Source organism: Elaeis guineensis, chromosome 4, assembly GCF_000442705.2.
Source record: "Elaeis guineensis isolate ETL-2024a chromosome 4, EG11, whole genome shotgun sequence".
Lineage (NCBI taxonomy): Eukaryota > Viridiplantae > Streptophyta > Magnoliopsida > Arecales > Arecaceae > Elaeis > Elaeis guineensis.
The window spans coordinates 112,293,669-112,308,655 of NC_025996.2; positions in this window are offsets into that span (position 1 = coordinate 112,293,669).

The window sequence follows — 14,987 nt, forward strand, 5'->3', positions numbered from 1 at the left end:
AACTCCAGAAGACAAGGATCAAGAAGACGAACAAAATGAGAAAGGTGAAGAAATTCAAGATCAACCTCAAGGTACAAATGACCTACCCAAGGAATGGAGGTATGTTCACAACCACCCTAAGGAGTTAATAATTGGTGATCCTATGCATGGGGTAAAAACCCGTTCTTCACTTAGAGATGTAGTTAATCATTGTGCTTTTGTATCTCATCTTGAACCTAAAATTTTTGAAGAAGCTGAAAATGATCAAAATTGGATTAATGCAATGCAAGAGGAACTTAATCAATTTGAAAGAAATAATGTTTGGACCCTAGTATCAAGACCTAAAAATTATTCAATAATTGAAACAAAATGGGTCTTTAGAAATAAATTAGATGAGCATGGAAATGTAATTAGAAATAAAGCAAGACTGGTTGCTAAGGGATATAATCAAGAAGAAGGAATTGATTTTGATGAAACCTTTGCACCTGTGGCTAGATTAGAAGCTATTAGACTTCTACTTGCATATGCTTGCTTTATGAAATTCAAGTTATTTCAAATGGATGTTAAAAGTGTATTTTTAAATGGATATATTGCTGAAGAAGTATATGTAGAACAACCCCCTGGATTTGAAAATCATGCTTTTCCTAATCATGTCTTTAGATTAAATAAAGCTTTATATGGATTAAAACAAGCACCTAGAGCATGGTATGAAAGGCTAAGCAAATTTCTACTAAATAATGGTTTTTCAAGAGGTAATGTAGATACAACCTTATTTATTAAAAGAAATCAAAATGATATGCTAGTTATACAAATTTATGTTGATGACATAATTTTTGGGTCTACTAATGAATCCCTTTGTCAAGACTTTGCTAAGCTTATGCAGGGGGAGTTCGAGATGAGCATGATGGGAGAACTCACCTTTTTCCTCGGACTCCAAATCAAACAATCAAAAGAGGGAATCTCCATCACCCAAAGTAAGTACACCAAGGAAATACTCAAAAGATTTGGAATGGAGAACTGCAAACCAATTGGCACACCAATGAGTCCCTCAAGTAAGCTTGACAAGGATGATGAAGGTAAAAGTGTAGACTTAAAATACTATAGAGGTATGATTGGCTCATTATTATATTTAACTGCAAGTAGGCCTGATATCATGTTTAGTGTTTGCTTATGTGCTAGATATCAATCTAATCCTAAAGAATCTCATTTGAATGCTGTTAAAAGAATCCTTAGATACTTAAATGGTACTCAAACTCTAGGGTTATGGTACTCTAAGGACTCACAAATTGAATTATTAGGATTTTCAGATGCTGATTTTGCTGGATGTAAATTAGATAGAAAAAGCACAAGTGGAACTTGCCAATTTCTTAGAGTTAACCTAATCTCATGGTTTAGCAAGAAACAAAATTCGGAGGCACTGTCTACGGCTGAGGCCGAATACATTGCAGCCGGAAGTTGTTGTGCTCAAATCTTGTGGATTAAGCAATAACTCGAAGACTTTGGAATCAAACTTAATGAAACACCAATAAGATGTGACAACACAAGTGCCATAAATCTATCTAAAAATCCAATTCAACACTCAAGATCCAAACATATTGAAATAAGACATCATTTCATAAGAGAACATGTTCAAAACAAAAATGTAATTCTTGAATATGTTTGCACTGAAAATCAATTAGCTGATATCTTTACAAAGGCCCTTAGTGAGGATAGATTCTGTGAAATTAGGAGAAATCTAGGAATTCTAGATCCATATGCCTAATTTTTTTTTCTCTCAATTTCCAAGAATTGATATTCTTAGAGCTCAATTTCCAACATCTACCCTGGTCCCAAAAGCTCAAATTTATCATTCTAAAAACTTATCATTAAGCAAAATTCCTTCTCCCAAAAGTTCGAATTTTTCTGGAATTTATTCGTATTTTTTCTGAATTTCTGAACTTTATGAGTCGACCCCCATGAGTCGACTCAATGGCAAACTTGTAAATCCCACCAACTTCTATCGGGTTCATTATTTTTATACTGAATCCCTGTTCGTGAGACGACCCATCCGATCATCTTCCCTCCAAAAGCCATCCTCTCCACTTCTTTTTTTCTCCAAATCCAAGGATCAATTTCGAGGCAATTCTCCCTCCTTCTCTCCACCAAAAATCGCCTCCTTGGAAAAGGATTTTCTGTGCTTTCTCACATTGCTTGGCGCGGTTGGAACGTGCCCTAGCACTTTACCGATCTTCCAAAATCCACTTCTTTTCTCCATCAAAATCCTTCTTCACTCTCTTGTGATCCCTCCTCCACTCAATTCAAATCTCCTTGCATGCTACTATAGTGGATATGGCTCCAAAGATGAAGCTTCCCCAAAGAAGAAAGTCAATCCGTGAGCCTGAAGAAATTGGCAGAAAGAAAAGGCAAGCTAGTCAGTCTTCCAGTGCTCCCACTCCAGTTTCAGTACCTGCTCAAGGTCCCCCTCAATCCTCAATAAGCCCTAGTAAGAACCCTCTTTCTGATAGAAAAGTAGAAACCGGGAAGAATATAGATTTTCGGTTCTTTGAGAAAGAAGGCTTTACTTTTGCAAGTAAAATTAAAAACCAAGGATGGGAACTCTACTGCTCCCTTAAGGAAGTCACCTATGTTGACCTAGTTAGAGAATTCTACCAGAACCTACATTATGAAAATGGGTCAGTGACTTCAACAGTCAAGGGAATTGATATCTGCTTGGATTCTAAGATATTGGGAGAAATACTTCAGTTGCCTAGTGAAGGATACTCATATATGGAACTCCCAATTAAAGAAGAGGGGATCAGAATTATTTTAGGAGAAACCTATTCAGGAAGTTTAAACAAATTGGAAGCAAAGATTCTGTCCATTGAGATGAGGGTCCTGCATCAGATGGTAACAAAGCTATTCTTTCCTAGGAGTGGTAGACATGATGTACTGTCTGGCAGAGATGTATGTATCATGTTTCATGTCATCACTCAGACCCCACTGAACCTCCCTGCACTTATGATAGAGGCCATGAGAGAAACTTTGAACAGATCCAAGGCACACTTGCCTTATGGTATGGCCCTTACTAGAGTATTTAGGAGGTTTGGAGTTAGCTGTGAGGGGGAGGCACCTACCAAGCTATCTCAAGTGGATACTTTCAACCAACACAGCCTGCACAGAATGAGAATTACAAAGACTGATGGTGGTTGGATCAAGGGATCTGAAGAAAGAATTGAGGAAAGAGCTGAAACAAGAGCTGAAGACAGAACTGAAGGCAGAGGAGAAGAAGAAGGTCCATCTTCTCCTATACATGACTTCAGGACAGTATCACCAGATACCTAGTTCATTCCTGATACAGAGGCTGGCCCTTCGGAGTTTACTAGGATGCCCACACCAGTGTATCAGCCAGAGACCAGAGCATATCCATCAGAGTTCAGACTGGCTGACGATCAGATAGAGCATATATCACAGCGTGTGGCTGCCTTGCTATCTAGTCAGTGGAGCAGTATTTTTTTTTGCACCTGGAGCTACTTCTTCTGATCAGACCATTACTCCCCACATCTCCACTGTGATTCAGATGATATCAGATCAGTCCATTCGGATCCAGCAGCTTGAGGACACAGTCTGGAGATTGACTGGCAGAGTTCTAGACTTGCAGGGGCAAGTCCTTGCTTTGGCCCATCCCAAGCCACAGGAGTCAACTATTGAGGTCACAGACCTCACTGTAGAGGCTGGAAGGCTCAGAGGAGCACTAGAGGGAGGATATGAGTTACTGAGGAAAGAGATCCGAGGATCGAGTGAGCATGCTACAACTCAGTTCACTGCTCTACTCCAATCTGTTTCTAGAGCACTGAACATACTTGATTCTATCAGACTCACCCTTTCTGTTCAGTCCTTAGCATCTCAGCGTACTCAGCCACCCAGTTCTTCTCGCTATCCTGCTCGTGCCAGAGGCAGACGGGGGAGAGGACGCACTACTGATCCATCAGCTTCTCATACCATATCTGATGACTCCGATCATTGACTTGTCTTGATCATTACTAGAGCCTAGGTGTTAGTATCTTGTTCTAGGATCTGTACCTTAGGGCCATGTATTGACAATTAGCTGGTTGATTTTTATAATATGAACTATGTATTGAAACAATTATGATATTAATGGAATCATCTTTTACCTATATTTCTATCTTTTGTAATGATGTTGATCATATTTTGGTTATATATATTCTCCTTGTTGAAATATTGTCTTCTCTTTGTTGTTGTTTGCTGTTAATAATTGCTGTATTAAGGGGGAGCAAACATCTGTGATTAACTCTAAAGGGGGAGAAATTAAAGAATGCTTCAGAAAAAGGAGAAGTTAACCATGTCTGATGATGTCAAAAAGGGGGAGAAAGTAAGAAATTAAACAAAAAGCAACTCATCAAAAGCAAAACCTTAATTAAACAAAAAGCAAGCAACTCATTAAAGTAAGAAATTAAATAAAAAGCAACTCATCAAAAGCAAAACCTTAATTAAACAAAAAGCAAGCAACTCATTAAAAGCAAAACCCTAAATTATGAAAGAAAAAGGGGGAGAAATTAAACAAAAAGCAACTCATCAAAGGCAAAACCCCAAAAGCAAAATTACAAATTATGAGAAATTAATTGAAGAATTTAAAGAACAATATCTAATGTACAATGCTAAGTACAATGCAATTATGTAACTTTTAAACTACTTCTTTACATATACTCTGATTTACTTTAAAAAAATTTAAATATGCTCTGATATACTTCAAAATTCCAACTTACTCTGATACATCTTAAAATTTTTTTTAACTTGCTCTGATACATCATAGAATGTGTTCTGATATATTATAAAATTTTTTCTGATACATTGTAAAATTGTTTTTCTTGCTCCGATACATTGCAAAATTTATTTTTACTCTGATATATCTTAAACACAAAATGAGCTAATACACTTTCAAAATCAAACATGCTTTGGCACACATAATTATTTTATCAAAAGCAATTAAAGCACATAATTAATTTTTGCTCTGATGCTAAAACTAAAATCAAATGAAAATAGGCAAATTTTCAAAATACAACTTGCTCTAATAACAAAAATAAGTTTTAGCTCTAAACACCAAATTCACATATTCCAATGAGCATATCTTCAAATCTTTAAGAAGATGGACAAACTATTTTTGTATATGATTATTTATATTACATGCTGAAAGAATCTTACTCTTTTCAAACATATAAATGTATAATGCATTCTTTTGAAATTATTGATTCACATAAATGCTTTTGTTCAAATGTTTTGTCATCATCAAAAAGGGGGAGATTGTTGCTCCTAGATTGATTTTGATGATTACAAAGAAGATTGAAGGGATACAAATATTTTAAATTAAAAAAAGTCCTTATGCTCTTCAAGGGCAAAATCATAATTTCACTAAAATTCTGATTTGATAGTACCATTTGGTAGAACAAATGATTTGAAATCTATTGGTGAAAATTTCATTGTGTTTGGACTTATATTTTTGAAGTTATGAAGGTTTGAAGTGCATGAGTCGACTCATGAGTCAACTCATGGCACTATGAGCTGATTGGCACGCAAAAATTACACATGGCACGCTAGTTTTCTGGCTTGGCACGACCTGTGAGTCGACTCATGAGTCGACCCACAAGGCATGAGTCGACTCATGAGTCGACCCCTGCTGATTTGAGCCAAAAATTTCCAGAAAATCATTTCTGGTTTTTGCAACAGAAGTCGACCCATGAGTCGACTCATGAGTCGACCCCTGCGACAGAAAATGTCAGCAACGGACTATTTTTTTGCCCATTTTAATTGCCTTTTATGCTTCCTAAAATTGCTCTAACGGCTCTTTATCTGCCTAAATTATTTTCTCTTGCTTCTAATGAAATAAAATGCTTCAAATGGTGAAAGAAATTGCAGATTAAATAGCAGATCAAACGTGAGATCAAATAGAAGAGAGAGGATCCGAAATCTGCACGAAAAAGCCTGAGATCAACGAGATATTTGAGAGAAAAAGAAAAGAGGATCCAAAATCCACACGTGAGATTGTGAAAGAGACTCAAGAGCTTTCAAAGAGAGGATTTGTCACGCCTACTGTTTCAACTTTGATCTAGAGATCGTTCAAAGCTTTCAAGAGATCTTCAATCAACGATCATCCTCTTCTCAAGTGTTCATTCAAGCGTTCATCCATCTTGAGAAAATCCAAAAAGAGTTTCTTCATTTGAGTAAAGTTTTTATTGTTATATTGCTCATTTAAGGAGCTGTTATTGTATTAATCTGTGCTCTAAATTATCTTACTCTTGTAAGTAATTGTTCTTGTTTTTGGAGGATTTCCAAAACAAGGAAAGGTTGATCCGAACCTAAAATCGGAGTGTTTTGGATTTACTTGTACCCGAGAAATAAGTGATCTAGCTTGGGATAGCTAGTGTCAGAGTTTCCGACGTTTTGTATTCAGGTAGAATACAAGCATAGTGGATTGAAATTCCCAAGTAGGAGCTTGGGGAGTGGATGTAGGTGCAAGGTTGGCACCGAACCACTATAAATCTTGTGTTTGTGGTGTGCTTTATCGCTTTACCTTATTTCTTTATTATATTCTTACAATTCTGCTTCAGGTAATTAATATTGAATTAAAATCTTTGTCTTGTTCATCATAAGTTATTAACTTAGTCTAAATTTTTAGAAACCCAATTCACCCCCCCCTCTTGGGTTGCATAGCTGGGCAACACCAGTCTCATAAGAAGATAATGATAGAAACATAAAATTTTAGATCAAGTCTGCTGAGCCAACCAAGTCATCATCGAGTCAACCCAGAGATCAACTGAGCCGATTCAAATAGGGCCTGTGCCGACCAAAATGTAGTGAAAAAGTTAAGACAGAAAGTCAGTTTTCAGCCACTAGATACTGAGTCGATCTAGAGGATTTGTGAGTCGACCCAGTGAGGAACTAAGTCAACTCAGAGAAGGTTGAGTCAACCCAGTAACTATAATGGCTACTTTTTCAGAACTTCAGCTTTTTGTCCAAAACGACTTCTAATGGCTAGTTTCTCTCTTCCAACAGCTAGAACATTAAATACAGCCATTCCAGATAACTTAAAGTGGTGGAAAACCTTAGGAGTAAAAAAGTAAACCCTTTGAAGCATTGAAGATACTTTTGAAACTTACATTGAAGAATATTCAAGTCATTTTTCAATACATTCAAGTTTGTGAGCTAAATAGTGAAGTGAAGGACTGATTTCTAGATAATCCTTTGTCCTTCCATCATCCTCAAGTTGAGAGAAGTTAGGCCATCAACATTGAAGATCTCCACCTACCTCTCTCAAGAATTCAAGAAAAAGAATGAAAGGAAAATGCCTTATAAGCCAATCGAAATTTATATTTTGATGGATTTTTTTTTTTATAATCTTTCAGACTCATGTAACTGATACTTTATGAATAGATAAAAGGTATTTAGTTTTTATCATATGCTATATCTTACATTTGTAATGATTATGATGAATCTCGTAAATTAGGATAATGATTTTAAGATTATGATAAGATCATACCTATAAGATCTAAAATCTTAAAATCTTAATTTAGAATATTTAAAGTCCTAAGAGTATTGAGCAGAGGATTGATATTCTAGATAGACTGACATATCCTACGCATGCTCGATGATGAGAGTGGCTGATCTCATAAGCCACCTGTGTGAGACATTAATACAAAGATATAGGTGTTCATTAGAAAATGAGTTTACTTAATTGATCCATCTTAAGAAACATCTTATAGATCTACTTACTTGTCAGAAGATGTTTTCTTATAGTGAGAGTTATGCATGTAGTCTTTTGACATGAGACTACTATAGAATCTTGTATACATGAATTCATATTTTGATTCATACTTAATTATGACTTAGTCATGTATGAGATGTTTTGAATATGGTAGATTACACATGGAGGTTGTGAGTAGGTCAACATGGAATCGATCACTCTTGGTAAGAGGAGATCGCATCCTACTTGCTCTAATCATATGATGATTCAAAGAGATTTTGATCAAAGCAGAATAAAAATTAAAAAAAAAATTAATATTTTATTAATTGAATCATCATCATAAGATTGAGAGAAATATGAATATAAAATTAGATTTAACATGATTCTGTATCCATAATCATATTTGGGATGCAGTGTGATCGTAGGATTGAATTGCATAGTAACTTACTACTAAAAGATATTTTTGATATTTCTATCAAAATTTTATATCTTCTAGATAGATATGATATATTGCTAGATGTCAATCTTATCTTGTAGATTTGATCGAATTAAAGTATTTAATTTGATCGTCAATTAGAAAAGATTCTAATTGCTGAAATCAGATTAGCTCAATTCGACCTAAATCAATTAGATTGGATTCTAATCAAATCTGATCAACTTGCACCTAGACCTATTACTGACTAGATATAGAATCCAATAGATCACACATAAAAAAAGTTGATCAAGGATTTAATTAGATTAGATCATATTTGTAGGATGAACATGCTAGTACATATTGCAAATCCTAGCTCCCGTGTGTTGGATTTTGGTGGCACAGCGGAAGGGTTAGGTGCTTAAAATTTTCATTCAAAACACCCAATGCACCAAAAGTCCTAATGCCCAAAAATCTTGACTATAATAATCAAAGCATAATAAATATAAATTAGGATAATAAGAATACCTGTAGCACTAATCCTAATTTTCACATGGCATCCAAGTGTCCGCCCTTCAATGGTGATCCACATGAAAATTGAACCAAAGACAGTGCTCCTTCTCACCTTGCTTCAAGAGTTCTAGCCCCTAGAACTCGACTAGTCTCGTACCGATCAAGTTTCTTCAAGAACCTAATCTCACTCTCTTAGAACCTCCTCTGAACTTCTGATTCTTTTTCTTTAGGACCCTTACAATTCTTATTAGGACCAGATAAGGCTTTGTCTTAAATTTCAAAGCCTTGTCCTAAAATTAAGATAGGTTGTAAGAAAGAAAGGAGAGCAACAGGAGAGAAATTAGAAACCCCTCTTAGATTCATCGGATACCCAGTGCCCCAACCTATTTATAGCCACTAGAGGGATGCTAAAAGAGAGGGACATGCCTTATCTAAAAGGCATATCTGATCTGATTATCAGAGATAAGAGTTCCTTCAAGCAGAAGGACTCTTATCCATGATACGTCGATCAGCACCCTGGTCTGTGTGCGTGCAACCCAAAAAGGGATGTTTTCACATCCCTTCTCAAATCAAAAAAAATCCTCAAAAATCCATGTGAATTGGGAATTCAATATAGATTCCAAAAAATTAAAATTAGTGATAAACTGCTCACAAAATGATACTATCCTCTCACCTCTTCACGTGAGTATTGATCACCGCATGTGCAGGCATAAGGACCGACTTATGGCATTGGTTTGGCATCCAGATAAGTCTGGAAAAATTCCAAACAAATTATCAAAAATATCCTAAAGAATGTAATCACCAAAAATCATTCCAATCTGAAAGTATTTGATTAGGATAAGGACTCTCTAAATCATGGAGAGATGCAACACTTCTATGCGCGCGTGTGAGACATCCTTCTTTTTCTAATTTTTTTTCTCCCCCATAAATTTCAAAAAAAATATATCTCATACTTTGAGATGTGAATCAGAGGATGGAGGATAATATGAGCTATCACATATAATTTAATCCCATAAAAAAATAAATTTTTTCTTCTACCCATGCTAACACTTGTAGGCAGAACCTGTTTTACACCAAGAGTCCACCACAACTTGGACTCTTCATATTTGGCGTTAACATGGGATGTGGTGCCCAAATTTGGATTACTTCAAGGTATCACAACCTAACCCAAATGTCTACCAAATTGAGCTAGCTAATTAGCAAGAGATGGGACCAAATTGGTCTCCAAAGGAGCAAGGGTTTCCACATGTGCTAGCATGCTTATTGGAACCCTGATTGAATCCAAAATTCCAATCAATCTTTTTTAAAAGGGTCCTTGGCCAATTTCTATATGTGTTGACCCATTGGGTTCCACATCTAGTCAGTAGTAGGTTCGAGGATAAGTTGACCAAATTTGATTAGATTTCAATCTAATTGATTTAGGTCCAATCGAGCTAACCCGAGCTCAATAATTAGAATCATTTCTAATTGGCAATCGAATTAAACTCTTTAATTCAGTCAAAAATCTATAAGTCAAGATTGACGTCTAGCAATATATCATAACTATCTAAAAGATATAAAATTTGATAAAAATATCAAATCTACCCTTCAGTGGTAAATTACCATGCAATTCAATCCTTCGATTATCCTTGCACCCTGAATATGTTCATGAGTATGGAATCATTTCAAACTCAAACATATATTCATATCGATTCTCAATTAACCAATGATGACTCCAATGAAGAAGCTTAGAAACTCTTTCTAATAGCCTTCCTGCTTTTGGCCAAAAGACTTTTCTCAAGTCATCTAGGATTGAGAATACACAGGATGCGATCTCCTCTTATTAGGAGTGATTGATTCCATGTTGACCTACTCACAACCTCCATACACACTCCACCATATCCAGAACACCCCGTACATATCTTAATACCATGCCTGGGTATGAACCAAAATATGGATTATGTGCATAAGATTTCATGGTGGTCTCAGGTCTAAGGATCACTTGCATAACTCCCACTTAGAGAACCATCTTTGACATGCAAATAAGGCTTCCACAAGATGTTCTCTTTCATCGAGTCAATTTAGTGGACTCATTTCTCAAATGAGCACCCACATCCTTGTATTAGTGTCTCATACAAGTGGCTAGTGAGATCTGTCATCCTCTCCATTGAGCATACATAGGATGTACTAGTCTATCCGAAACATTGATTCCCGACTCAATGCTCCTACGACCAGGAATATTTAATATTAGGATTTTAGGTCTCACTAGCATGATCAATTCATGTCTCCTAAAATCATATCCTAATCTTTGGGGTTCATCATAATCTTAGACATAATAAGATGCAGCTAATATGATGAATCAATCCCTCAAATAATAATAAATATTATTTCATGAGTTGGAAAATTGTAAAGAAAGTCCCATCGCAACATACTTGCGATTGGCTTATAGGGCACTTTTCTTTTAATCTCCCACTTGCACTAAAGCCAATCGCCTTTGTATCTCATACAATCATGATGATAATCATATAGCTGCTGTGGTATGGCCTTAATGAATGGGTCTGCTATATTGTTCTTTCTGTCTACTCGTTTAAGGATAATATCTTATCAGATGTAAACGTCTGAGGATGTACTTGGATCTATAATGAGACCTAGGTTCCTTATCTTGAATAATGGCCCTAGTGTTATTACTCTAGAGTGACACCGATCTTTCAATCTTAGGAACGACTCTTAAATCCATGATGAGTTTCTTCATCCGGACAGCTTTTTTAATGGCTTCACTAGCAGCAACATACTCTGGCTCAGTAGTCGAGTCAGCTTCTATCTACTGCTTGAAACTCTTCTAACTCACTATCCCATCATTTAGGATAAACACATATCCTGATATTGTCTTGCTATCATCTGGTTTCCAATGATCCTTCCTTGGACAGCTTGAAATCTACTAGCTATGCTCAAAGCATAAGCTACATCAGGCTTGGTACATAGCATGGCATACATAATTGATCCCACAGCTGAAGCATAAGAGATTTCATTCATTCTTTTCCTCTCTTCTGGTGTCTTTGGACACATTTTCTTAGACAGACATATACCATGACTTGCAGGCAAGTAATCTCTTATTTGCCTTCATATTAAATCTCTTTAATTTGAGATCTATGTACCGTGATTGGGATAAGCTTAACATCCTTTTAGATTTACCTCTATAAATCTTTATATCCAGTATATAGAATGTTTCACCCAAGTCTTTCATAAAAAACTTATTCGATAGCTAAGTCTTGATCGATTGCATCATTGGGATATCATTCTCAATGAGCAGTATGTCACCAACATACAGAACCAAGAAGATAATAACACTCCTACTTATCTTCTTGTATACATATGGTTCATTCGTATTTTTGATAAAGTCAAACTCTTTGACTGTCATATCAAATTGGATGTTCCAGCTCCTCGAAACCTGCTTCGATCCATAGATGGATCTCATTAGCTTGCATACTTGATTTGCTCTCCCACTTGAGACAATCCCTCTAGTTGAGTCATATAGACCTCTTCCTCTAGATTACTATTAAGAAAAATAATCTTGACATCCATCTGCCAGATTTCATAATCATAGTATGTCGCTATTACAAGTAAAATCCAGACGGACTTGAGCATAGCCACTGGTGAGAAGGTTTTATCATAGTCAATTCCTTGCCTTTGACTGAAACCTTTTGCCACTAACCTAGCTTTGTAGGTTTCTACTTGGCCATTTACTCTGATCTTTCTTTTGAAGACCCACTTGCACCCTATATTGGGGTCACACCCTCAGATGCATCAACCAAGGTCTACACTTAGTTGGTATTCATCAAGTCCATCTCAGATTTCATAGCTTCCAGCTATCTATCTGAGTCCCTACTCATGACAGCTTCTGAATAGGTCAATGGATCAACATCTTGATTGATATTGATAGAATTGTTATTCTCAATAACAAAATTATATCTCAGAGATGCTTGACGCACTCTATCTGACCTTCGGAGAGGAGGTGTGTATAATAGATGTACCTCATCCTTGGGTACTTTTGATTGAGGATCTTCTTATGGTCCAACTACTGATATTTCTGGATCGGTTTGTAGATCATGAACTTTCATAAATTCAACATTCCTCTCACTGTCTCCTTCTTGGATAAATTCATGTTTCAAGAAAGTGGCATGCCTACTAACAAACACCTTTGTTCAGTAGGATGGTTGAAATAATATCCATTAATTTTATTAAGATACTCTACAAACCTACACTTGTTTGATCTAGCATTAAGCTTATGTCTAAAAATATTTTTGACATAAGTAGGACAGCCCAAAGTCTTAAGATGTTCAAGATTAGGCTTCCTTCCATTCCATATCTCATATGGAGTGCTTGCAATAGATTTTGAAGGCATTCTGTTTAATATATATGTGGTAGTCTCTAAGGCATTATCTCTAGAAAGATATTGGGAGATCGATGAAGCATATCATATATCGCACCATATCCATTAAAGTATAATTTTTTCTTTCTGCTACATCATTTAACTGAGGTATATAAGGAGGGGTCCATTCAAAGAGAATACCTTTACTTTTAAGATGATCAAAAAATTCACTGGATAAGTACTCTCCTCTTTGATCAAATCAAAGAACTTTGATATTTTTTTCAGTTTGTTTCTCGACCATACCTTGATACTCCTTGAACTTATCAAAAGCTTCAAATTTATGTTTCATAAGATACACATATCCGAACCTTAATAAATCATCTGTAAAGGTAATAAAATAGGAGTATCTTCTTTTGGCCTGAGTTGTTATCAGTCCATATACATCTATATGTACTAGAGCTAACAACTCACTTGTTTCCTCTCTATATTAAGAAAATGGAGTCTTGGTCATCTTACCCATGAGACAAGATTTATAAGTCTCCAATGATTCATAATCATTTGGATCAAAGAATTTTTCTTTGTATAACTTATTTATCCTTGACTCACTAATATGACCAAGGCGACAATGCCAAAGATATGTGACATTCATATTTTTTCTCTTTCTTTTCATATTTTTTTTAATATAAAAAATATTTTTATTGAGTGCAAGAATTAAAAAATTATTATCAATATAACCACTGCCATAAAATTCATTAAAAAAAAATAGAGCATCCATTTTCCATTAGCCTTATTTCATAACCTTGTTTTAATAACAAAAGTATAGAAATAATATTTCTAATAATCTTTTGGCATGTAATAATAGTCTTTTAATTCTAAAATTTTATCCGAAGGTAAATCAAGCATATAGGTTCCCACAGTCTTTGCGCTAATAGACTCTCCACTTACGCTATAAAGCTCGAGGTCACCTCTTTTCAGACCTTTGATATTCTATAGTTACTGTAATAAATTACAAATGTACGATCCACAGATAGTATCCAATACCCAAATATCAAAGTCTGAATCACTCAATGAAAAATAGGTCTGTATCATATACATATCTTTTGGTGTTACACTTGCACCTGCTTCAATCTTGTAAGAGAATTCTTGCAATTATACTCCCAATGTCTAAATTTTTCATAAATAATATTCATACAGACATAATTATCTTCTCATTATTACTGATCAATCTAGAGTCAAAAATATCTAGAATATCAGAGTTTTTTTCCGATATAAATCTAATTTACAAGTTCCTCAACCAATCCACATAGTTGTATTGGTCAACATAGTTTTATTTATGGTATCATGGGGTGAAAATAAAGAAGCCATAATGTAGACTTAAATCTATATAAAATAATAGTATAAATAGACCACTCATGTTTGACATGCATAACTAGATGAGGACTTTTAAAACTAGTTATGTCTCCCACTATTTTATCAGATACCATAGTCCTCTCGTATGGTAAACGAGATATATTTTATATTTATCTTAGTGGGATTGAGACCCTAATTTCTCATAATGATCTTGTGTTAATACAACAAACCCTTATGAGTTCATAGGTAGGAAACTCTTTCCAATTACATTTTATACAATTCTCAATATTTTATCTTGGCCTCTAAAATATTATTAGCCTTTTGTTAACACAACAAGCTATAATATTTTAGTTAAGTAAGACCATTTCAATACAGTCAAAATTGAATATAATTGCCCTTATATTAGCACAACAAAGTAGTATATCCAAAATTACTGTAAGCATCTTTTATGCATCAGGATTATGTTATATCAATCCTTATGACAAGCTTTATGGTAACACAACAAACTAGCCATAGTTCATGATATAACATTAACCTAGCATGAAGGAAGGCCCTTAGTAGTGTTTAAAATACTAAGCTACCTTCATTCAAGATTCAAACTAATCTAATTGGTCAGAAAAGTGTTAAGATTGGTGGGGGTCCCCCCATTA